This window comes from Protopterus annectens, chromosome 2.part0 (genome assembly GCF_019279795.1).
Source record: "Protopterus annectens isolate FY-2018-M chromosome 2.part0, PAN1.0, whole genome shotgun sequence".
Classification (NCBI taxonomy): domain Eukaryota; kingdom Metazoa; phylum Chordata; order Ceratodontiformes; family Protopteridae; genus Protopterus; species Protopterus annectens.
In genome coordinates this window covers 676,606,594-676,634,428 of record NC_056728.1, presented here as the reverse complement: position 1 = coordinate 676,634,428, position 27,835 = coordinate 676,606,594, and positions in this window count along the sequence as shown.

Sequence of the window (27,835 nt, the reverse complement as noted above, 5' to 3'; positions counted from 1 at the left end):
AGCAGTATAACACACAGCAGTCAATTTGCTTCCTTGAAATCTATTATCTCATATCCTCCTCCTGACCCTGTCTCAGTAACCTTCCTTGCATGTTATCTTACTTCTCAAAAACTCTCTACCACCCACACCTCCCTTCTTCCTCTCTTGTGTATTCACTGGCTGACTACTTCACAACTGGCATACATCCTGTTCTCTCTCTTCCTTGAATGTCCACAAAAGTAACCTCTTTCTCCATTCCTGTGTCTTTTCAAGTCCCTCACCCATTGTTAATCAGTTCTACACCTACAAGGACTAGACTGCTAGATTTAAATTATTTTTGACTGCCTATAGTTTCTTATGTAAATATTTTGTATACCTCCTTTGATTAATGTATCTATGCAATTTACTAGATAATTTAGAGTATACAATATTCAGATGATTCTTTTCATCTTCTAAACCATTTCATTTTTATACCACATGTTTGTAATCACTAGTGGAGCTTTGTCTCCCTGGGCCTCTGCTGAAAAAGGGCATCCGCCCAGTCAGACTAACCCGGTCAACAGATGTCAAATAAATAAATAATAAAAGGTGTCAAAATGCTTTATTTACAAATTTCCCATTTTGTTGCGCAGTATAGCAGTCATATAATTTTTGCTTATATTCTAGAATAATATTTCTCTCTGTTCCTAATAAATGGTCTGAGAGATTGCTAATGTCTTTGCAAAAGCCCTTTATTAGTCAAACAGAAGGAATTGCTGTGAAAGATTTACTAGATCTAATTACTCAAATGGTCAGGCGATTGTCTTGCTGGTGTAATAAAATGTGTTTTGACAAAAGATGTACTAATTCTTCTAAACATTTAAAATCAAGCAAAATCTAAAAATTCAGAATGAGGTTAAGGGAGCAATTACAAATAAGCTTTCAAGAAAGTGTTTGATATAAATATAGTGGAATAAAAAAACAACACACACACACACACACACACACATATATATATATATATATATATATATATATATATATATATATATATATATATATATGGGTCATCAAAGACAAATTCATCTTGATGACATCTTCAAAACTTTAAAACATCGAACTCCCACACCATCAAAAACAAACCACGGGAAAAGAGCAACTTGGCCACCAATTGATTCCTGACTCTTTCTGGTTGGAGAGTGAGTGTCTATGCTTAACATACTTGATCGGTCTGGTTGCTATTTAAAGGCATCTACTGAAAAAAGGCTACAAGCCTGCAGATCTTGCATCATCTGGGACAAGACTGTAGATCACCAGGCAGGCCGTGGCCTGCTTCTCTTTTTGGGATTGGTGCTAAAACTAGGTAGTTTTAGCTGGAACTAGCCAGTTTTTTTTTAGTTTCAGCATTCAAACTGTTTAATTGATCAGAACTCATTGTAAGCACTAAATAAACTGCAAATTACTACAGCACTCGACTTTCCTCACTTCTCAAGAGGAAAACAGTTCTTAGTACTTAAATTAATAAGCACCTATCCAGGCATGTCCATGGGTCAGCTCCTGGAGTTTTCTCCTGTCCACCTGATGAATCTGGGCATCTTGGGGCAATGCAGCAATTGTCTCATGTACACTAACAGCCTTCTCCTCCTACCACCCAACATTACAACCTATGAGAGATGCACTTATACAACCAAACTGGAACCCAAGCTCTGTGCAGCCAAGACTGGACTAGACAGTCAAGAAGAGAAGGTTAATACCTGCACCACAACAGATTCAACACATATTCTTTCAAAACCCACAATAACAAAACCCGCACATAGAAACACAAAGCACACAACCACATTCATGGAGGCTCTCAATAAAAATCTGCCTGAGCAACAGAGACCTCCCAAGCTGAAACGCAGTCAAACACCACCCCTAACACTACCCAAATGACACATAACCCACAAAATCAGTGTGCCACTCAACCTCAGCCCATAAGGCAAAACAATGTACCCAACACACTAGTCATAGGTGACTCTATAGTCAGGCACACTGATGTCCCACTCACCAGGCTAAACAAGGAGAAAGTTACTGTCAGTTGCCTGTTGGGTGTCAGGATACACCACATAATGCATGCCCTCAAGTCACTCCACAACAAGTACAAATACAACTCTGTCATTGTCCATGTTGGTGTAAATGACCTGAGATGTACCTCCCTGGACTACATGAAAAAAGACATGGAGGAGCTCTCGGATCTTGTAGCCCAGACAGATATGACCCTAGCCCTGAGTAGCATCCTGCCATTGCCCAGAATGATACCACAGTACAAGGACAAACTGATTGAATTCAACAATTGACTAAGCTTCTGGTGTCATTCTAAGGGGATCCAGTATCTGTATGCCTGGGATGACATGGTCGACAGACCACAATGCTTTGCCAGAGATGGCTTGCACCTGTTGCCCTGGGATTTCAGATACTGGCTAAGGCTCTTGCCACCCCTATAGTGCCTTTTTTAGGCAAGGTTCAAATGCTAAATTCATCACCATAACAGGTATTAGCAAGCAAACTCTGAGGGTAATGCTACTCAATGCAAGAAGTCTAAACCTCAAAATGCACTCATTCGAGGCACTCCTTAAAATGTAGAACCTTGACATCTGTGTAGTGACAGAGACCTGGTTCTAGGCTCCAGAGAGCACCCCCGCATTACCAGGCTATAATTCATACCACACCTTTCGGCCACCTAACTTAGACTGAAACACTAAAGGCAGAGGTGTGTGTATATTCATTAAGGATATCCTCACCTGCAGGCTAGTTGCTCAACATAATGCATCCAAAATTATCCAAGTGCAACTAACACTGAGCAAGACTGAAATCCAGGTTGTAGCTTGTTACAGATCCCCCACCATGCCCCAGAATTCCCACTCTTCATTTCTTAAGATACTGGAAAATATCAAGGTACAACCCAATACCTTAATTATGGGTGATTTCAACTACCTCACCATCAAATGGGAAAACTACTTATGCACCAAACTCATTTGCTCAATGTTTTCTGGAATTCATAAATTCCAACGCCTTGGATCAGCTTGTCCACACCCCCACCAGGGGTAGCAATATCCTGGACCTGGTCATTACCAATATGGGTAACCGATGTTCCATGCCACAGGTCAACTCCTCACTGGTCATATCCGACCACAAGCTAATCACCCTAGACATCCATATCCAACCCCCACCCCCATTAAGGAAAATACCATCAAAAACTACTCCAAAGCCAACTTCATTAAGACAGAAGTGGAAAACTTCACGACACCCATGCAAATGGAAAATAGAGGTATGACTGCTGAATCTTACACAAATGCACTGTATAAGCACATACACGAGTGCATGGATCTCGCCATCCCCAACAGAACCAAAGGAAAAAAGGAAGCCAATCTGGAGGTCCCCTGCCATAAACAAACTCTACAACAGAAGGAAGAAGCTGTTGCAAAAAAGAGTAAAATCCCAAGAGAGGAGGAACTCCCTGGTCAGCCTGAGCAAGAAGCTGAAATCCCTCATAAAATCCTCCAAAGCCAGTTATGAAAACAAAATCACCACTGATTCCAAAGACAACCACAAAGCATTCTACAGCTATGTCAAGAGTCTCAATGGCAAGACTCAGATCTGCTCTGAGCTACAGCACAATGACACTAAATATACAGAACCAACCAATATTGTCAACATCCTGCCAGATAGGTTCAGTGCTAACTTTACCCCTCTCTCATCCTCCAAAGGGCCCATCTTAATATCGGAAGAATACAAAGTCCCTGTAATCATGGATGAACAAGTAAGGACCGCACTCTCCAAAGCCAAGAGCACAGCATCCATGGGACCAGACAACATCCCAGGCTGCGTACTGCACCAACTACAGAACCAACTGGCACCCCACCTAAGTACCATGTTCAATCATAGCCTCACCTCAGGCTATTTGCCTACTGAATGGCGCACAGCAATGGTTATCCCTCTCCACAAAGGGGGTGCCACCATGGACCCCGGAAACTATTGCCCCATTAGCCTGATGAGCCTCGTCTGCAAGGCCATGGAACGTATCATCTTGGAGCTTATAAACAAAGTCATAGGCAACATCCAAACCCTGGACCCCATTCAGTTTGGATTTGTAAAAGGTAGATCATGTCTACTAAACCTGATTGACTTCTTTGAAGCAGTCACTAGAGCCGTAGACAGGGGCAAGGTAGTGCACACAGCCTATCTTGACCTCACCAAAGCTTTCAATACCATCCCCCACACTGGAATTATAGATAAACTCACTAAACTGGGCATAAATCCCTATGTCATAAGATGAGTGGCCAACTGGCTCACTGACAGAACCTACACAGTAAAAGTAGCTGACTCCAAGTCTGACTTCAGACCAGTGACAAGTGGAGTACCACAGAGTTTGGTCTTGGGTCCTCTCCTGTTCGGCATCTACTTCTCTGAAGTGCAGGCCAACACAGAAGGTCTTTGGCTAACAAAGTTCGCAGATGACTGTAAACTGGGAGCCATAATAGAATCACCTAATGATGTAGACATTTTACAAAAGGTCCTCACAGAGACAGATGCTTGGTGTCAAAGTCATGGCCTCAAGCTCAATGCCAAGAAGTGCATTGTTATCCCCTTTGGGAAAAACTTGCTACTCATAAACTACCACATAGACGATAGCTCAATAAACAATGAAAGTGTGATAAGACACCTCGGGACACAGGTTGACAGTAGACTTTCCTTTGTTAACCACATTGCCACAGTAGTCAGGAAAATCCTTCTACGTGGCACACCTCATCACAAAAGGATTCTCCTCTAGAAAAAAGGAGGTCATTGTTCCTCTCTACTCATCCCTTATCTGATCCATTATAGAGTACAATGTACCATTTGGCATGTATCTCACAAGACACCTACAACAATTGGAAAGACAGCAGAAATACCTCACTAAGAGGATTACCAGCCTCAAACAGATGCCATATGCAGACCGTATCAGAAAACTCCAGCTCTACTCCGTCACATATTGCCTACTCAGAGGCGATCTCTGCCTAACATAAAAAGCTATGTCAAACCCAGAGCTGTTGGACATGCTACACTTAAAGAAATCCCAGTCTCTCTGAAGCACATGCTCCAGGGACCTAAACCTTGTCACCACAATAAACAGAACATGCTAGAGGGATAGATTCCTGTCCCAGAGACTTCCCATACTCTGGAACAAACTAACCATTCATGTCAAGCAAAGCTCTTCATTGAGCCTTTTTAAGAAAAACCTTGATGACTGGATGGGAAATAGAAAATTCACCTCAAGGATCACTACTGTGGCACTGCTTGACAGGGGCATAGGAAAATAATTTTCTTGGGTGGCGAAAGCCAGGGAAACCTTTTGGCTAGGCTTATATAGGCCCCCAGGGCCGATAGCCTAGTACCTAACTATGAACCTATGAACATTGCCCTTTCCTCACTGTAGTGCAATCTCGGAGTTTGGAAGGTTTTACTTGCGTCTTTGTTTGTTTTTGTCCTGGTGGCCAAGTGGTTATTTTCCAGGGGATGGCATTTGGACATTTCGGAATTTCAGGTGTTTGATGTTTTAAAGTTTTGAAGATGTTGTCTCAATGAATTCATTTTCAATGATGTGGTGCTTTGATCCTTTGAAGTAGACATTGATTTATTTATTTATTTTACATTTGTTTACTGAGATAGTCTGACTGGATACATGCCCATTTTCAGCGGAGACCAGGAGAGAAAAGCTCCACATAGTCAAACATACAAAAGTTTACACAAGAAGTTAAAAAACAATTAGAATTTATAAAAAAGTGGTAATATACCTTATGTACATTGGTTTAGAAGTGTTCCCTAGTAGGGACTCACAGTTCTCATGGACAGACATAGAAAGGTTACACAAGAAGTTAGAAAACAATTAGAATATATAAAATCAAAGTAGTAATGTATCTTATGTACATTGGTTTAGTAATGTTCCCTAGTAGGGACTCCACAGTTCTTATGGACAGACACAATTACAAGTAAGATTGTAACTCACAGTTAGTCCCTAGTAGGGGTTCACAGTTCTCATGGACAGATGCAATTACAAGTAAGACTGGATACATAGCATGCTGATGTAGTTAGATGTTATGATAATTACTAATTATGCTATGATAATTACTGATTATGCTATTATTTTATAACTTAATCTGGGTTGGTACATGGGCAATGCCAGTTCAATATGAGATACTGTTTGAGTTTTTTTTAAAGAGACTTTTGGAGGATTGTAGGGTTATATAGTTTGGCAAGGCATTCCAGGTTTTGTCAACAAAGTTGGTGAACAGGGATTCACCAGCTGAGTTATTAGCTTTGTGGGTTTGGACCAGTAATTTGTCCGCTGACCATAGGGATCTCAGGTTGCTATATGGCTTAATAATATTTATAAGAGAGGGGGTATCTTTAGGGTGGTACAGAACTTTGTGCGCTATTAAGAGTTGATTGAATTGAATTAAGCTGGACAGTTCTGGCCATTCTAGTTGTTTCAGGTTCTGGCAGTGATGGGTTCTATAGGTGGAGCCAGTGGCGAATCTGGCAATATGGTTGTAGGTATGGGACAGCTTACTTAGTTTGGTTTTATTGAGGTTTGAGAGTACAGGTGAGGCATATAAAAGAGTAGAGAGTAGGTGTGATCAGGCAATTTCAGTCCTAACCAATGGAGTTAAGAGTGTCTTGTTTCTATACAGTGATCCAAGCTTCTTATTGAAGGTCTGTATGGTTTTGTTTACCTGTAGGTCAAATTTGTGATTATTGTCTATGATAACCCCTAGATGTTTAGTGTGTTGATCTGGGGAGATAGTGGTGCAATTGTTAGACATGACAGAGAATGAAAGTGTGGCAGATCTACTAGTGGGGGTGAAGAGTAGAAGTTTAGTTTTATTGGGGTTCAGTAGTAGGCATTGGTTGGCGAGCCAGTTCTCAATAGTGTTAAATGTATTTGGGTTTCAGATTTGTAGTTTGGATAGGGAGGTGGCTGAACAGATGAGAGTGGAATCATCTGCATATTAAATACAGGTAGCTTTAGGGATAGCAGTGTGAAGATTATTGATAAAAATAGAGAAGAGTAGTAGGCCTAGTATGGAGCCTTTAGGGACACCAAGTGTGAGAGGTAGCTGACTGGAGAGTTTGCCCTGCCACAGTACCGCCTGTTGTCTACCAGTAAGGTAGGACTGGAACCACTGGATAGTGTGCGTGTTGAGGGAAATGGATTTTAGAGAAAGAATGAGAAGTTCATGGTTGACCATGTCAAAGGCTTTTGATAGGTCAAGGAAGAGGGTGGAGGTTAGCCTATTGTCATTTCTGTTATTGTTTATGGCATTAGTAAAGGAAAGGAGGGCTGAGGTGGTGCTGTGGTATGGCCTGAAGCCATGCTGGGAGTTGGATAGTAAGTTATTCTGTGTAAGGTATTGCATTAGTTGCTTGTGTACACATTGGCTAGTGGGGAAATAATGGCAATGGGTCTATAGTTGGACATGTTTATTGAGCTACCACCTTTATGGAGTAGGATGACGTGGGGTATTTTACAGAGGGAGGGGATAGCATTTCGGATAGGGTTCTGTTGATAAGGATAGTTATGGGATATGCAATGGCATCTGCAGCTATTTGTAGGTAATCTGCAAGAAGGAGGTCAGCAGCGAGGGTGGTAGGTTTTAGTTTTTTTAGGAGAATTTTGATAAGACTAGTGGATATTGGTTGGAGGCTAAATTCGGGGTGATTTGTGAATAAATTAGGCGTGTGGTTTAAGTTTGTGGAGGTTAGGTGATTTGCTTGGGATTGGATTGTTTCGGTGAAAAAGTTATTATAAGTGCTAGTTATGGCCTCTGGAGAACTATGGGTATGGTTAGCCAGGGTTGGGGTGCTAGAATGTCCTTGATGAAGTAGTTGATTTAACCCTGCCCAGAACTTTTGGGGGTTGTTTTGGTGTTTTTGTAAGAGATTATGGTAGAAGCTTTTTTTTATCCAGTAAAATAGATTTATTTGTGTCATTCCTGAGTTCACAATATTTTAGATGGTCAAGTGGGACTTTGGTTGTTCTCCAGCTGGCCCAGGCTCTGTTTCTAGCTTTGATATTAGATTTGGTCTCTTTTGTGAGTCATGGTGCTGTGTTTGATGTAGATTTTATTGTACGTGCTGGAGCATGGGAATCAAAGATACTTAAGAATTTAGTGTTAAAGTGAGCTACGGCCTCTTCTAATGGAAGATTTTTTAGTTTTGACCAGTCAACTGTTTGTAGTTCATTTAGGAATATTGCAATGTCAAGGTTTTTTCTGTTTCGCACTGTTTTATATTTGGTCTGGTGAGGGTATCCGACCTTATGTTGTATGATATAGGTTAGAAAATGGTCACTAAGGTTGTCAGGAAGAGTGCCAGCAGTATACAGTTGGGGTTGGTTGTTAATTAGGATCCAGTATAGGATACTTTCCCTGTTGGTCAGTTTGTTTATCTTAGTGGTAGAAGCAATGGTCTGTTTAAACCCAGATAAATTTATAGGAGTGAGGGGCAGGTTCAGAGGAGCAGGGGTGCCAGTCAGTGTTAAAGTCAACAAGAACTATGGTTTCTAGGGGGATAAGTAGTGGATAGCCAGTACAGGATATCCTCTAGGGCATTTAAGTTGTTGCCTGGCGGAATGTATCCACAGACAATGTTTAAACATTTGTACTGGTTAATCTGTAATTTGGTTATGAGGAGTTCAGCATTGCTGAATTCGGATGGTTGAATGGTGTATCTATTAACAGTTAGAGTGTTTTTGTAAAGGACTGCTATCCCACCTCCTTTCTTAGTAGCACAGTCTAACCAGTATATATTATATCCTGGGGGTAGTATCTCATTGTCGGTAGTACTAGATTTTAGACAGGTTTCTGTAAGACACAATATCTGGGGAGTGGGTTGCTAGCAGGGCGTGTAGGTTAGGAATCATATTGTTAATACTTCTAATATTTAGGTGAAATGCTAGGAGGGAACTAGTGGAAGTAAAAAGGGGTAGCTTGATTGTGGGGGTTGTGGTAGGAGAGTGGAGGTTATTGGCTGTGGGTGGGCCAGGGTTGGGATGAATATCCCCGTGTGTTATAAGGTTATAGTGACAGGATATTCTAAGCTTTAGGAGTTTGTTAGTTTTATATAGTCTTTGTCTTTAGGACTGTGTTTTGTGGTTTTATAGGGGTGATATATTATTGAAGGTCGTATATTTGGTTTGCTGGGGATGGCACAGTCTTTGGTGTTGTGTGTGTAGTTGTGAGTGTTTGACCTTGTGGGTAGTGAATACCATGGTCAAGTATTTCTTCGTAGGCAGTAAGATGGTAAAATAGTAACAGTATAGGCATTAGGGTAATTAGTATTTTTTTACTTGTTTGCATTTTTGTTGGGGGGGTGGGCCAAATTTGATGATCGATTGTGCTAACAAGGTGTGGAAGAATGAAAGAGAAGAAAAATGGGTGTGGGGGGAGGGCTGTTCAATGATTGGATCTTAGTATGAGGGGAGTGGCTGAGCGTAGTTTAAATGTAGGAGTAGTGGGGGTGAAGTAGTGGTGGTGGGTGGAAATTGGGGGCCATGAGGGGACCAGAGTGAGCCCGAGCGCAGTTAGGGTGAGCGGAATGGGGCTAACACTGACTCCAAGTATTTCCCTGGGTTTATGGTATGTTAAGGTAACGTTTTGGCTGTATTTAGATGTTTCTTTTTACACCAAATTCTTAGGCTATTTTTAATCTATAGGCTATACACTTGCAGGATAAATTAATAGCTGCAGGGTATAATTATCTGAGCTATGTAAGGGAGTGCAGGGTGAAATTACTGTTGAAGCAGTTTAACCTGTTTGAGGAAAAATGCAGGTGGGGAAGAGAGAAGGCAGTAGGAGTGGTTATAGGGGGACCTTGACTGACTCAAGACACCACACCAGAGGTGAGTTTAATGTAAGGGCCTAAAACCTGCACTCTGCACTTAATGTTATTTATGTTTAGCAGGAAAGACAGACCAACAGTATATACTTTTAAGGATTTTTACAAGGGTTACTTGTTCAATGTCAGACAAGTAAAACTTTGATACAGGAAATCTATGTTTGTGTAGAAAGCCAGAAAGGTACAAGGTATACCTCTAAAAATTAGGGTCAGAGACACTAATGTAAGAGTCAGTGCAATTTAGTTACAGGGAAAGGAGGTAAACACTCAAGCAGAAAAGAGCCCTATGTCTGACCAAAATAGTGACTTGCTTAGTTACACAGCACTGTAACAGTAAGCTTAACAAATGTTTTTATATGTGTAACCTACTCTGTTTAATTGCTGGGAGAAAAACAGTTTTTGTTGAGAGAGTGGTAGCCAAATTGCAATCCTGTGGACACAGTTATGCAGCAGCTGCAGTATGCTAGTGGAGGTAATCTGTTTAATTGCATATCTATCTATATATATATATATATATATATATATATATATATATATATATATATATATATATATATATATATATATATATATATATATATATATATATATATATATATATATATATTTACTATCATATGTTCGATCGCACCTTGTGCAAGTTATTGTAATGTCAAACCATATGGGTGAAACTACAAACAACTACTACAGAAAATGTTGACTGTGAATGTGGAGAATGTTTAATTCAACATTATTTGAACATTGTCCACACTTCCGCAAGATGTAGTAGACTACAACACCCACCAAACAACAGTTTTGCAGGGGGGCAAGCCCCCCTGCACCCTCACCCCCCCCTGCTACTTATATATATATATTAACTCCGAGATTGCACTACAGTGAGAGAAAGGGTACATTTCCTGATCTCCTCTATAGTGCAATCTGCATTAAAATGTTGAAATTCATAACATCAAATTCTATAGTGGTGCATTCACTGTTGTGCATTTCAGCATTTTTTTTTGTTCTCTCATAATGCCAAATTGGGCTTTCGGACTTACGTAAATCGAATGAAGTCCAATCGCCCTTTTGATAGCAAACCATATGTATATATGTATATATACATTATATATATGTATATATATATATATATATATATATATATGTATATATATATATATATATATATATATATATGTATATATATATATAGATAGATATATATATAGTTGGTCAACTAAGCAGATGATTGATAGATGTGTGAAACTGCACAATCCCAGGGTTGGGAATATACTCTTATTGCATTCTTATGCACTCCGATCTTGCCCCCCTGCAAAAATATTTGTTGTGTTTTTTTAAAAATTAGATTTTTACAAACAGATTAGCATATGCACAGTAGCATGTTGACGTTCCTGGTTTTGCCATTATGAGGTCAATGTTTTCACAGTGGTCTGTGAATGTTTTTGATTATTTATAGTATACCCACATTTATATATATATATATAAGTATATCTGAATGTGTAACTGAGACACATGGTGGGAACCATAGTCCTGTTGCATAGTACACACAGCTGTGCAAGTGGCCTTGTCTAGTATTAATGGGAATAACAAAAGAAAAAAATATGTGAGTGGCCATCATACGCACTAGAAGTGAAACTTCTGTAATAAACTGCAAAAATGTACTTATTTGGAAAACCATCTGTGTATGTTCATTTTCACACTTCATTACAGAAGTTTCCACTTCTAACATGCATAGCTTCCATGCACATTTTTTTTTTTTTATTTATTTGGCATTTGTTAACCAGGTGTGTCCAACTGAGCATGAGCCTATTTTCTGCAAAGGCCCAGGGATAAAAGCTCCATACAGAACACTGAGCAATGCATTGTAAAACAATAAGTAAAGAAAGTTTTCAAATACAAGGTAATATTCAGGTACAGAGGTAACTGTAAATACCAGATAAAATGTCGAATACAATACATAAATTAAATAATTCAGCAGGCAGTAATAAAAATGATAAAAGAAATCAGTGATGGTTGTTCTAGATCTCCAGATGTAGTACAAGGTCAAGCAGATCAGAAAGCTCAGGAGTAAAAACGTTTGATACACAAAAAATACATCCAAGTAGAGAAGATGAGTACAGTACATACACACATAAAAAGGAACTTCAGAATAGTACAGAACAGCTCAGGAATCTCAGGCGTAAAACAGTTTGACATGCATGCAAAATACATTCAAGTGGAGAACATGAGTACAATACATACACACATAAAAAGGAACCTCAGAATAGTACAGAACAGGTCAGAAATCTCAGGAGTAAAACAGTTTGACATGCATGCAAAATACATTCAAGTGGAGAACATGAGTACAGTACATATACGCATAAAAAGGAACCTCAGAATAGTACAGAACAGCTCAGAAATCTCAGGAGTAAAACAGTTTGACATACATGCAAAATACAGTCAAGTGGAGAAGATGAGTACAGTACATAGGCAGCATAGAAAGGACATCAGAAAGGGATATAGCAGTATGCTCATGGATGACTGAGTGTGTTAATGAGACCAGGAGTTGGACGGTTAGGTTGGGCTTTGGCAGCAACAGATCCATGAGTTTAATAGTTTTGTTTAAAGTTTTTTTGAAGTTATGAGTATTGGAAATAGTTTTGATGGACAGAGAAAGATTGTTCCAGGCTAATGCAATAGAGCAGCTATATAGATGATGGCCTATTGTTCTTTTAGGCTTACAGATTTCCAAGACGAACTTGTCAGAGCTGCAGAGAGAGCGATTAGGAGAGTATAAGGAGATGAGGGATGAGATGACAGGGCAGGAGGTAGGTTTGTTGAGGATGGGGAAGTTCAGGTAGTAGGAGCTGGTGGTGGCAGATCTCAAGCCAACTTAGACATTTGAGAGAGAGGCAGTTGTGTGTTTTAAAACTGGTTTGCAGTGAATTTAGTGGCTTTGTTGTAGGTGTGTTCTAGCTTAAACTTTAGAGAGGATTGCAGGTTAGTTAAGATTGGAAAGGCATGCATAAGTGAAAGAGAGTCTAGAGTCATTGGTGAGGAATTTTTGTTTCGACTGAGAATCCATTTTTGGTGAGTCTTTTTTATACAGTTATGGATGTGTAGAGCAAATTTACTAGTACTTATTATACAGCAGGAACTTCTTATTGTAACATTTGTTAATGTCTGTTTTGTACTTCACAGATAATGATTCTAGTTGTCTACTGATGTACTATGTTCTTCATCTGTAAATATGTTGTAAGTAATTGCTATGTTAAATTGTTAATCTCTATGTAATCCAATGTAACTACTGTCTATTTTAACTGTGGAGCTTTTCTCCCCAGGCGTCTGCAGAAAATGGACCTATGTCCAGTCGGACATTCCCGGTCAACAAATGTAAATAAAATAAAATAAATTTAAGTTGGTCATCAATGATAGTGCCCAGGCATTTGGTGCATGTTTCTACATTAATAACTATGTTGTTAAGCAATGTTATGGTAAAAAAAGTTTTATGATAAGAAATAATTTTTGGGAGGAAGAAGAGAAGTTTGGTTTTCGTGGGATTAAGTATGAGTTGATTGTCAGTTAACCAAGTTTCAACAGAGCTGAAAGAGTTTTGGGTTAGAGTGTGGAGGTGAGAGAGATTGTCAGAGGTGGAGATGATAGTTGAATTATCTGCATATTGTATGAGAGAGGAGTGAGAGAAGGAAGTGTGCAAATAGTTGGTGAAGATGTTAAATAGCAGTGGTCCAAGATTGGAGACCTGAGGTACACCTGTATTGATAGGGAGGAAGGGAGAGAAGGAGGAGAGACATTTAATGGACTGTTGTCTGTTGGAAAGGTAGCTTGAGAACCATTTAATAGTGGGGTAAGAGATCAGACAACGTTGTGAGAATTCTAGGGTGAGAGAGTGTCGAAGGTTTTGGAGAGGTCAAAAATAAACAGGAAACTAGTTTATTGTTGTCTCTGGTGAAAAAGATAGTTTGTGTGAAGGAAATTAGAGTGGTAGTTGTGCTATGGTTAGTCCAGAAGCCATGTTGGGTAAGAGAGAGCAAATTTTCCTGAAGAAGACAGTCAAGGAGCTGCTAATGTATGCACTTTTCAAGTAATTTAGAGAGGGAGGACAGGATGGCTATGGGTCTCTAGTTAGAAAGGTCAGTGAAGTATCCTTCCTTTGTGGATTGGTATAGTGTAGAATCGTTTCCAGATAGTGAGGATGGTAGATTCTTCAATAGGTCAGTTGATCAGGATGGAAATATGGAAAACTATTGAGGTGGCAGCACGCTTTAGGAAGAGGGGAGGTAATTTATTAACCGAGGGACAGCAAGGCTTTAGTTTATTAATAAAAGATTTTATGTAAGCAGTGGGCACAGGTTTGAGTGAGAAGGTGTTATTATTGACAGGGGTGGGTTGTAGAGAGGCTGCTGGTGAGAAAATTCTGGGTTAGTTTGTTAATGGAATCGATAAAGTAAGAGTTAAGAATTGTGGCTGTTTCGATAGGAGAGTTGTTAGGGCAAGAGTTAGGTATAGTGGGGTTACCAGGATGTAGATTATTATTAATGGTGTTCCAGAAAATTTTAGGATTGCTGTGATGATTAGTTTGAGACTTAAAGTAGAAGTTTTTATTATCTTTGTTTAAACATTTTTAAGTTAGGTTATGGAGTTGTTTGCAGTTTTGAAGGTGGGTAGGGGATTTAGTCCTTTGCCAGCTTTCCCAAGCATTGTCTCTCTTGTGCATTCAGGATTGAGTGATTTGAGACAGCCAAGGTGTAAACAGGGATTTTACTCTGATTTTTCCCAAGGGGAGCAAGGGGGTTAACAATATCTAGAAAAATGTGGTTGGGAGGTATATAGCTAGTATTTTTTAAGGTCACTACCCCATACGTGTTACACCTATTATAGCAGTTAGCCCTTTTGAGGATACTGCTAGTTTATAACTTCTTCTCTTTTCTCTAGACGACGCCAGTTGCTACCTGCTTCACCCACCTAAGTCGCGAACAACTGTAGCTTTGCGATTTAGCGGGAAAGTGGTTTCAGGTGCCCTGCTCCTCTCTCTCCCTCCTCTAGCGACTCCAATTATACCGCTGGATTATCCCCTTATATTTCTCTCAATTTTTGCTGCTATTTGAATCACTAGATGCATCTCCTTGTTAGCTGATGCTAACTACAAGTGCCCGCCTAACTTTATTTAACTCCTCTCTGAGTGCTCAACGCGGTCCACTGTATTTGTTAGTGCGAAAGTGGTTTCAGATGTCCTGCCCCTCTTTTCACCCTACTCTAGCGACCTATATTTACATCTTTCGTATGTCCCTTTCTTTCACTCTTTTTTACTGATTTTTTAGTCCACTCGCAATAATTACTGGATACAACCCTACTTTTAACTTTAGTCTGGGGCCCTTAAGGTTGCTCCCTACCTGCTGTATGTATTGTACTTACCCCCCCCCCCAGATTAATATAGTACTTAGGCTGCCCTCTAGTTCTGTCCTCCTGAAGAGAATTTTTATGTTTTTATGGCTGCACAATGATTCTTACACAAATGAAATAAGACAGATTTGCTACCTGCTTCTAATGTCTCAACTAGAACTTTGTATTAGACTGTATATTGTATGTACTTTAATGCAACTGTTGATTACTTTTTGTTGATGGTATGCTACTACATTACCTGTTTGTTAATGCTATGCTATTTTAACTTAATATTTTGCTAATACTGTCTCTCTTTTTGTTTTTATTCTCTGTATCTTGTCCTTCTTCTTTCCCAAAAGCTCTAGGCTCTAGCTCTACTCCTGCCCTAAGCTACTCCCAACCTGTGTCTGAAGACCTTGGCCGTCCTTTCAGTGAAACTAACGTGGACTGCATCAACCTGCCCTGTCCTTTCTAGGAATAAAGAGTATGTTTGGGCTCCTATATTACTGAGTTTTTGGCTCCCTTTTGAGTCTCCTAAAAGAGCTTAAAGCTGCCAGTGTTTCAGCCTCTACAGCCAGCTACCTCTTGCTCCTGACCTCCCCCTTGTTTTGTACTCACGTCTCCTCCCAGCCTCTCTCTTCACCCTACTTTCCTTCTTTTCACTTTGCCCCCTTACTATCCATATCCCGTATTTTCCATCCCCACTTGCTGTCCTTTCTACCTGGACTACTACCTACCATAGTACCCTCCCCCCCGAGCTACTACTTTGTTACTACCTTGACTCCTTCTAGCCCTTTTTTAGACCTTAAGCTTATCACTCTCCTTTTTTCTCTTAGCAACCTGTACTCTCTACCCTATTTTGCCATCAGCCTTCTCTTCTACCTTGAATCCTTATCAGCAACTAGCTTTTTCTCCTCTTTACCTCTACAATTCCTCCTGTCCTCCTGCTGTAAGCTTTACACTACCTCTCTTTTATTAAAACACTGTTCAACTTTCTGGTAATCTCTAGTCTTATCCCTACCCTTTCCTACTAGACTTTCACCTAGTCTGTTCTGAATTACCTGCTTTTCTGATTGTCTCCTTCCTCATCTCTTCTTCTGTGATTCTACCCGCTCCGTTCGCCCTCAGGCTCACTCCAGCTCCCTCCCTACCCCAATTCCCACCCACCCCAGGGGTCCTACTCTTATAGCTCCCCAGACACACCCCTATACCCTACTAACCTATCCTACCCTTTCTTTGTCTAACCCCACCCCTCTATACACCCCTCCTACTATTTACCTCTTCCTCCTGGTCCTCTCTACTTCCTTCCCTGTTACCTTAACTTTACACCTCTCATACTATTTCTCCCCTTCATCCTTCTATTCTTTCCACCAGCTTTACCCCTCTCTGATATATTTTTATATACTACAGCTCCCCCCCTCCCTTCTTAACAAGCTCACTTCCTACTACTTGAACTTATCTCCCTTATCTTTCTATCTTCTCTCTCCTCTTTCCTTATTTTTGTAAACTATGACTCCCTACTCTCCTACATTCTGTATTCTATCAGTCCTACTCTTAACCACCCTATTTTCCACTTACCATCTTACCTTCTTTGAAACCTCACTTACTATCCTGCCTACTTCCACACAAAAACAGACCTCAACCATACACACCTTCACATCATACTCCAATACTCAATCCACCCCTAATTACCTTCTTCCCAGATTTCACAGAATATCTCACCTCAAATATATCCCACCCTCAGATAAAAACCTAAACTTCTAACCTTACCAAATAATAATATTATAGACAAACTAGGTAATCCCACCTTACTAGATGGTGACATTCACCCCAACCCAGGCCCAGCTGACCTCACCCTCAAATATCCTCTTCAAATCTTAAACATCAACTCCTCATTGGGCACCTAAACATTCAAAGTATAAACAATAAAATACCCCACCTTCATGCCCTCCTAGAGACCCACTCTTTTGACATTCTATGCCTCTCAGAAACCTGGCTTAAATCAAGCACCAAGGATTCTGAGATAATACCCCAAGGCTATAACATACTTAGACAAGACCGAGCAAAGCGTAAGGGTGGTGGAGTAGCAATCCTTTTAAAAATCAACTTAACATTACTACTCTACCAACATGTCCTAACCAGGATAGCAAAATAGAAGCCATTATAACTAAACTCCAACTAAATGCCAAAAAAGCCCTTTATATCATATGCTTATATCTACCTCCAGGTAACAATATTCCAATATTAGAAGACTTTCTTAGTTGGGTTTCTACCACCTACCCACAAGAAACAATAATCCTAGGTGACTTTAACATAGATTGGAGTAATATTAATGCTGAAAATCCATCCTCTCATATTAATCTACACAGTTTCTCCCAAACTATCACCTCTACCACCAGAATCAATAAGCACACTAAAAGAGAAAGCATATTAGATTGGATACTCACAAACAATAATAACAAAATATATAACGTAGGTACCTTGCCAGAAGATATCAGTGATCACTTCCTAACTTATATTTCTAGAGAAAAGTCAGATTGTGTAAGTACCCTAATATCCAACAAATTCGCTCTACCAAGAATTTTAACATAAACCTTTTCAGGCTGATCTCAGCATCTGTAACTGGAACTCCTAAAAACACTTCCTCTTGATGATGCAGTTTTATTCTTTAATACTACTTTCCTAGCCATTCTTGATAGACATGCTCCAGAAAGATCCATTAGAATGAAGTCAAAAACTGCCCCTTGGCTCTCCAAAGACACTAAAAAACTCATCCTTACCAGAAATAAAGTCTGGACCAAATGGAGATGTCACAGAAATACCCCTGATTTCCTTTACTTCCGCCAACTTAGAAATCAAGCTAAAAAAGCTGTCATCTCAGACAAGAAAAAATACTACTGTGAACTTCAGCAAACACACCTTAACAACTCCAAACAATTTTGGTTATCTGTAAACAGACTCCTCTCCCCAGGTACTGCCAAAACTCCCTCCCACTAAATGCCAACCCAGACACTCCTCTCCTGACTGCAAATACATTTAACTCTTTTTTTTCAGAAACTATTCAATCCCTAGCTAGACAAATGAATGCCAACAACCACTACCCCCCAAACAAACCAGCTAGCTCTTCTTATAACTTCTCTCTAAAACCTACATCTACTTCTTACATCTATAAACTCATTCACAAATTGAAACCTTGTACTCCTTCAGCTGATAAGCTACCCTCTCTTTTCCTCCAAAAAGCTGCCAAAGAAATCATACCCTATATCCATACTCATAAACAGAACTATCCAAGAAGGATCCATCCCAGAAATCTGGAAAGTCTCTCACATTATTCCTCTACATAAAGGAGGAAACTCCACTGACTACTCCAACTATAGACCTATTGCTCTACTCTCACCCCTAGCAAAAATTATGGAAAAATGCATTCACCAGCAACTAGTACAATATCTGTCTCTTCACAACATAATAGCTCCATGTCAGCATGGCTTTAGACCTCATCACAGCACCACCACTGCCCTTCTTTCTTTCATAGATACTATCAACAAAAATCGCAACAATAATCTTCTCTCTTCTGCTCTTTTCATTGATCTCTCAAAAGCATTCGACATGGTCAATCACTCTCTCTTAATCAACATTCTCGAATCTCTATCACTCGACAACCTAACTATAAAATGGTTCACTTCGTATCTTAGCAACAGGCAGCAAGCAGTCATATGGGAAAACCACATCTCTTCTCTTTTGCCAATTTCCATCGGAGTTCCTCAGGGCTCCATTCTTGGTCCCCTTCTTTTCTCTCTCTTCATCAATGATCTCCACTCTGCTATCCCACAAGCAACATGCATTCAATATGCAGACGATTCAACCCTTATCTGTTCTGCTCCTTCCACCATAGAACTGATCTCACTCACCCAAAACATATTTAATACTGTCGAAACATGGTTCTCTAAACGATTCCTCCTACTTAACGCCAAAAACTAAACTTCTCCTTTTCACCCCACCTCTCGTACTACCTCCTTACACTTCTCTATCTCCTCTAACACAAACACTATCATCTCACCTGACTCTACTACAAAACTGCTAGGTATAACTATCGACAACAATCTCTCCTTTAACCAACACATTAACTACACCATCAAATTAGTTAACAGAAAAATAGGATCCCTATATAGAATTAAATCTTTTCTCACCCCAGCAACTAGAACTAAAATAGCCCAATCACATCTCTTATCTTCACTTCTATATGCTTCATCTATTTATACCAATCTTAAAAAAAGCAATCTAACTAAATTAACAACCTGCTACAATAATATTGCCCGCTTTGCCACTGGTAATCCCTTCAGAACCCACCACTGTCTAAACCTAAAACTTCTAGGATGGTTAGAATTCCAAAACTACTTGCTTATCCCTCAACTCTCGATTGCTCATAATATACTATATCAACCTGACCACACACCAATACTTTCCCAACTGATAATCCCCTATAACAATCTCAACTCCCTACGCTCAGCTCATAAACTAATGACCAAAGCAATCAAGTCAAACAACTTTGCCGGTGACTGTCTTTTCACTAATACTGTAGGTAGGAACTGGAATATTCTTCCTACCGACATAACTCTGACTTCATCTTTGCCTCTTTTCAAACAGAAAATTAAACTTTACTTCCAAAACCACTGGCTCTGTTCCTGCAGCACACCTGACTAAATTATCTAAATTATTACTCTCTACTCCTCTACTCCCTACCTCTCCACTCCAACTTCCATTTCTGATCCTTCCTCTACTAAAACTATAAGTATTATACCTTTCTCTGTAAATTTGATGAACTTGAATAATTATATCTTTCTTAAAGTGGAAACTTGCTACTTTTACTGTTTCTATACCTCCCTTGCAATGTTTTAATAATGTATTTTTCCTGTAAAAATTCTTTTTGATTTTGAAATGTAATAGTAGATAGTGGAGCTTTTCTCCTCGGGCCTCTGCTGAAAATGGACTTGCTATCCAGCCAGACTAGCCCGGTCAACAAATGTAAAATAAAATAAAATAAATAAATAATAGTTGTGCTATGGTTAGTCCAGAAGCCATGTTGGGTAAGAGAGAGCAAATTTTCCTGAAGAAGACAGTCAAGGAGCTGCTAATGTATGCACTTTTCAAGTAATTTAGAGAGGGAGGACAGGATGGCTATGGGTCTCTAGTTAGAAAGGTCAGTGAAGTATCCTTCCTTTGTGGATTGGTATAGTGTAGAATCGTTTCCAGATAGTGAGGATGGTAGATTCTTCAATAGGTCAGTTGATCAGGATGGAAATATGGAAAACTATTGAGGTGGCAGCACGCTTTAGGAAGAGGGGAGGTAATTTATTAACCGAGGGACAGCAAGGCTTTAGTTTATTAATAAAAGATTTTATGTAAGCAGTGGGCACAGGTTTGAGTGAGAAGGTGTTATTATTGACAGGGGTGGGTTGTAGAGGCTGCTGGTGAGAAAATTCTGGGTTAGTTTGTTAATGGAATCGATAAAGTAAGAGTTAAGAATTGTGGCTGTTTCGATAGGAGAGTTGTTAGGGCAAGAGTTAGGTATAGTGGGGTTACCAGGATGTAGATTATTATTAATGGTGTTCCAGAAAATTTTAGGATTGCTGTGATGATTAGTTTGAGACTTAAAGTAGAAGTTTTTTATTATCTTTGTTTAAACATTTTTAAGTTAGGTTATGGAGTTGTTTGCAGTTTTGAAGGTGGGTAGGGGATTTAGTCCTTTGCCAGCTTTCCCAAGCATTGTCTCTCTTGTGCATTCAGGATTGAGTGATTTGAGACAGCCAAGGTGTAAACAGGGATTTTACTCTGATTTTTCCCAAGGGGAGCAAGGGGGTTAACAATATCTAGAAAAATGTGGTTGAATTTAAGTACAGCATCATCAAGGGGTAGGTCGAAAAATAAGGACCAGTTTATAGAGTCAAATCCGTTATTGAACTTATCAGAGTTGAAGTTTGACAGACTGTGACAATCTCTGAGTTTGTGAGGTCTAATTTGTTGAAGGGAATACCTTTGAATTCAGGTGGGAAAGTGGACACTTAAAGAATCAAGTAGAGTCTTGGAGCTGTGGATAGGTTTGGATTGGATACTAAGATCCAGTCCAGGATAGAGCTAGAGTTGGTTGGCTTCCTAATATAGGTAGGGTAGAGATAAGTTGAGTGAAATCACAGAGATTTATGCTGGAATTAGGGGAGTTAGTGGTCAGGGTTTGCCAGTCGATGTTGACATCACCCAGAATTATAGTTTCATAAGAAATGTTATGGGTGATCCAGGAGAGACTCTGTTTGAGAATGGGGGTGTTATTACTTGTGGGAATATAAACAGCAGCAATAGTAAGCTTTTTGTGATTGTTAAGTTTGCAGTTAGCAATTAAGTGTTATGCAGGGTGAAAGTTGGGGAGAGAGATGGATAGAGGGAACGAGTTAAATTGGTCAGACTAAACTATAGCTACCCCTCCTCCTTTGTTATGTACCCTGTCCATGTGGAAGATATTGCATCCAGGGGGCAGGATTTCATTGTCACTGATATGGGGTTTTAGCCAAGTTTCTGAAAGAAACATAGTGATGTCCTAAAATTTAAAGATAATGTCTAGTATTAAAAATGCTTTTAACTAATTAAGGTTAAAGTAAACATTTTGTGAGTGTCTTACTGCCATTTGTAAGTGCTTGAATTTTATAGTTAAAACCTAACTTGCCTATTGTGGGCAGATTTAATTTGGAGTATTTGTAGTAGAAAAGCAAATCATAAAAATACAATATTAATGACTTTTAACTTTACTAGAAAGAATAATTTTACATTTCTCTAAATGGTGCATGCAGACAAAATGGCATTCCAACACATAGCTATGGCAAAAAAGAGTGCAGCTGAGATTACAATCTGGCAGTTGGCACAGATTAAAGTTGTGAACTTCAACTCCTTTGGTACAGTGTTTGGTTCACTCTGTCCTTATTTGCCCACTGTGTGATCTTGAGCAAGTCACTTAACCAAATAATGCTTGGAGGCAACTGGGAATTTGGGCCTGATCCCACAATGGTTCTCTAGACTGCAGATCTAGTAACTAACAATGTGCGGCTTTATTTCTTACAAACTCTCATCATTTGCGTTTACCTTTGCTGCATACAGTGTAGCTACATACACCTGAATCTAGTAAAGAGTATCCTATTTCTTTGTTTCTGAAATGATGATAGATTTGCTTGAATATTAATAGCGATAGAACATATTGAGTAAAGATTTATTTCAGTGTACATTTTGAGAATGTTTATGTTATGGTAACCAAGCTGGCACAAAGCGCAAAGAGAGGTGACAAAAACTGAGGTAATTAGTCAATGCGTCAGGTTTATATAATCACACACACACACACACACACACACACACACACACACACACACACAATGTATGCATGCATGTACATGCAGGCACTCGCACAGACACACAAGCACACACTTTGCTGATATGAGAAGCATTCCATCATTAAGGTAGGAAATATGTTATACAAACTGCTGCATTGGAATTAGTGGGTGATCTTTTTACCTAAAGTATTTAAAAGTTTGAAAATGTTGCTTTTGATTCACTTAATGGCTGATAAAGATGAAGAACTATTAGAATCCCAGCCCAACTTGAAGTTAATGTTTGACATATGAGATACAAGACAGGGATAGCTACAGAGGAAGGGAAGCCCTCTGGTATATGATTATCTAAAATAACTGCAGGGGTTTTGTGAGGAAAATTGCAAAGCAAACCTTCAGAAACATTCTTGATTTTTTGCTAATACATTTCCTGTATTCTTCATTTTTTCCAGCAAGTATTGTACTAGCTTTCTACTATTTCATTTGGAATGTTATGCCAAAAGCAGTGATTCAAGTTTTGAGAACACATTTGATAAAAGTCGCCATTGATGTTCAGTATTTACTATAAAGGATCAACATGTTGTTCATTTTCGTAACATTAAACACTTGCCTTTAAAACAAACTGCACTGGGGCAGCAGTGAAGCTGCTGTGCCTCTTTAAGATAACACTTTATTTACAGTTATGCTGTTCAGTTTAGTGTTACACACATTTCTGTGAGGAAAGTAAAGTAATTTAGTTTGATGACTCATAGAATGATTAAGAATGTCTTACAACTGTAGAGCTTCAATGAATCAGGCAGTATTTATTGCTACAGATGAGCTACATGCTTGGACATGAATAAAACCTACTCTATGGTCCTACTCTATGGTTCATACTCAGATGTCACACACTGGCCATCCTTTACATAAAAATGAAATATATTTATTAATTTAACCTAAGATATCCCATCACTTATGCTTGCAAGTCCATTACAGTCAGGTGCTGAATACCTCAAGTGTACTATGCCAATGTGATGTGTTTTAATAGTAAGTTTTTACAGCAGGAAGATAAATGATATACGATATAATCTACTGATATGCATACAAGTCCTGAGAAAAAAAAACAGGTTTGTTAATTCATTAACTAATGTATGCTAATACTATTCGCTTTATATCACCCCTTGACAGAGGCAGAAACACATTAAGAATACCCAATTTCTTACAAAAGCAATACATTACGTATTTTTATTGATTGCCTTGTGTTACAATCAAATAATTTAAGGCAACATCATTGTTATTTAGAGAAAGCATGTTATATAATACATTATTTCTATCAAAACATTTTTCTGTTCCTTCTTTTTTATACATACTACACAGGAGCTCAGTGTGTTGTGTAGATATCGGCCTGCAGGCTTCTATTGTTAACATCAGTGTGTGTGTGTTTTTTTTTTTTTTTACCTTTTTTGTTACCTCAGTGCTTGGCAGTCTTCAATCCCTCATGACCTCATGAACTACTGGCCTATTCTTTCCCTGTAGGTTAAACGCTGCTACCAGCTCATTTTCTCCCATGGGACAAGACTGCATCATGGGACTATTATCCAGGCATCCAAAGGACTTTGTTTATTTCTTTGCCAAGACTGTAATCCCACTGTGCAAGTTCTGCTTCATCCCAAGTGACTGGCATACAATGACCATTCCTGTAAGAGAGTGCTGCTTAACTCCCATGGGTAAGATAACCCCATCAAGGCTTCTCTGCTTTGCTTGAAGCATGTGTAACTACATGACTTCCACTCTCCAATGAGGATCTAAATGTGTGATCAAGCACCCAAGCATTTGCCCCACTTCCTTGTACCTAATAGTAACTCACTGGAAAAGTTGTGTCATCCCTCCCTTCCTCCATACCAGCTCCAACATCCACCCAAACCACTATGTAAACTGGGATGACTGGCTTGTAGTCAGGGCTTAATCCCTTTACGCCTTATGACATATTTGATAGGCTTCTATTGAGCCTGTGATTAAGATGGCATCTTAATCATAGAATTTTTACTTTTCAAGAGAATTTTAGTTATGTTTGTGAGGCTGCTGCAACAAGGAAAGAAAATAAGCACGAGAAAACTGAGTTAAAACATTTTAAGTTTTGTCTGTGTGTGTGTGTGTGTGTGTGTGTGTGTGTGTGTGTGTGTGTGTGTGTGTGTGTGTGTGTGCGTGCTAAAAATAGCATCAGAATCAAGATCTGAGTATAAAATGTGATGTAGGAGTTTGCACATGACATGAACAGCTTAAAAGTATACTCACCAGGATTTGTAGACTTGTGAGTCAGGGCATTCAGGGCATAACTCTCAACCTCTCAGAGTAAGAAATCTGGAAAAGTCTAGAATAATGGGGGAACAAAGGCCCCAAAATAAACAGATTTTAAACATTGCTCTTATCATTTCAGAAAGTTACTAGAATATCAGGATTTATATTAGCAACCATTTCCTGATTGTAGTATCCGGGCTGGTAATGTGGTTGTTGTACTGTAGGGGCGCTGTGGGGAATTCAGCATGTACTGTTGGTTCTATATTCTCTGGTAACTGGTTGGTTCTGTGTAGTGTATGACTTGCAGAAGTTGTGTGAAGAAGCATGGGTGCGCACCTGGAGGCTCTTAATAAAGAAAGGCCTTACAACTCTACAAACCGTGTTATTGTGTTATTTACCACGATATAACATATTGGCGACGACGAGTGGATGGGATGCCTCCGAGTCCGCTGCGAGTAACCTGGTGAGCTGTAGTTCATGTCGGATGACGAAGAGACGGGGCCTACTGGAGTGATGTCGGGTTCCATGTTGGGGTCACTAGTTGCATACGACTGTCAGACACAGACCTGGGAGGAGTATTGTGAAGTGTTGGAACATTTTTTTGAGGCAAACCAGATAATGGAAGCGGGTCGGAAGCGAGCCATATTGCTAAGCTCGGTGGGCAGTAAGACGTACAGTCTGATGAGGAACTTATTGAGTCCAGATAAACCGGGGGACAAATCGTTCACTGAGTTGACGAGTTTACTTCAGTCACATTATAACCCGAAGCCGAGTGCAATAGTCCAGAGGTTCAAGTTAAATTCAAGGACTAGAATGGCTAATGAAACGGTAATGGAGTATGTTGCAGTGTTGAGGGAACTGGCACAACATTGTGATTATGGGGACAGACTGACCGAAATGCTACGAGATAGGCTCGTATGTGGCATTGCAGACGACCGCATACAACGTAGACTGTTAGCGGAGCCTGACTTGTCGTTTGAAAAGGCTTTGAAGTTGGCACAGGCCATAGAGACAGCGACTAAAGACATTCATGATTTGCAACAGAAAACCACGGAAGGGGTTGGAAGCAGGAGTGCGACCCCACTGCCAGTGCATAAAGTGGTCATGGAAAATAATTCACAAGGGAAGTCTGGTCAGTATGTTTGTTACAGGTGTGGAGGTGAACATTTGTCACGGAACTGTCGTTTTTTAACTGTAAAATGTCATGCTTGCGGGAAAAAGGGCCATGTAAAGAAAATGTGCCGCTCAATACCCTCTCGGGAGCAGCCGAAAAAGGGGGAGGAAAAAAGCAGTATGATGGAAAGGAAGGGAAACCGAAAAAATAAACGGCAGTATGCACACCACATGTGTGAAGTTACAGATAAACCAACCAGGGAAGCCGAAGAAGTGTTCTCAATGTTTAACGTGAAAGAGGCCAGGTGGGAAAGAGTTGAGCCCATTAAAACCCAGTTGGACTTAAATGGTAAAAGGGTGCAGTTTGAAGTGGATACGGGGTGTAGTGTCACAGTTCTGTCAAAGGCTGAGTATGGGAAGTTATGGCCCAGAGAAGCTTGTAAGCTGCAGGACTGTTCAGTGACTTTGAAAACCTATACGGGTGAAATAGTTCCCACGTTGGGAATGGTGAAAATGAAGGTAAAATATAAAGACCAAGTCAAAGAGTTGCCAGTCATGGTGGTAGCAGGTAAGGGACCAAACCTGCTAGGCCGGGTGTGGTTAAAGGAGCTAAACATGGACTGCCTACAGCTCCATAAGGTAGAACAGCCGGGCCTGACCTTGCAAGAGGTGTTAGAGAATAATGAAGAAGTATTCAAAGAGGAACTGGGGACCTGGAGGGGTCCACCAGCAAAGATATACGTGAAAGAAAACGTAACGCCAAGATTTTACAAACCCCGTCCTGTACCATATGCGATGAAGAAGAAAGTTGAGTTGGAGTTAGAGAGACTCACTAAGCAAGGTATAATTGAACCAGTAAAGTTTGCGGAATGGGCCGCACCAATTGTTCCAGTATTAAAGCCAGATGGTACTGTACGCATCTGTGGTGACTACAAGTTAACAGTGAACCAAGTCTCGAAGCTAGAGCAGTATCCCTTGCCAAAGGTGGAGGATGTGTTTGAAAAGCTGTCGGGAGGTGAAAGGTTTAGTAAACTGGACCTCAGTCAGGCATATCAACAAGTAGTGCTGGAAGAAGGGTCAAAGACGTATGTTACCCTGAACACACACAAAGGTTTGTTCCAAGTCAATCGTTTACCTTTTGGGGTTTCCTCGAGTCCAGCTATTTTTCAGAGAATAATGGAGGGACTGGTAGCAGGGATTCCGAAGGTGGCTGTGTATTTAGACGATATCCTGTTGATGGGTAGGAACATTCAAGAGCATCTGGAGACGCTGAATGAGGTGCTGAGTCGACTGCGAGAAGCAGGTTTACGGATGAAACGGAGTAAATGTGCTTTCATGGCAACGGAAGCAGAGTTCCTGGGTTACAGGGTGGACGCCTCAGGCCTGCACCCCCTGCCAAATAAAGTGGAAGCCATTCAACAGGCACCAGCACCCACAAATGTTACAGAACTGAAAGCCTATTTAGGCTTACTCAACTATTATAACAGGTTCCTGCCAAATCTGTCTACACTGTTAGCTCCTTTACATAAGTTGTTAAGGAAGGAGGCTCAGTGGTCGTGGAAAAAGGAACAGGACAGAGCATTTGAACAGTCAAAGGAACTAATGCAATCTTCAGAGGTTTTGGTGCACTACGATAGTCACAAGGACTTAATTTTGTCATGTGATGCCTCACCCTATGGATTAGGGGCTGTGTTGGCACACCGGATGCCAGATGGACAAGAGAGACCCATTGGGTTCATGTCACGAACTTTGACACAAGCCGAATCAAACTATTCCCAGATAGATAAAGAGGGTTTAGCTGTCATGTTTGGAATCAAGCGATTTCACAAGTA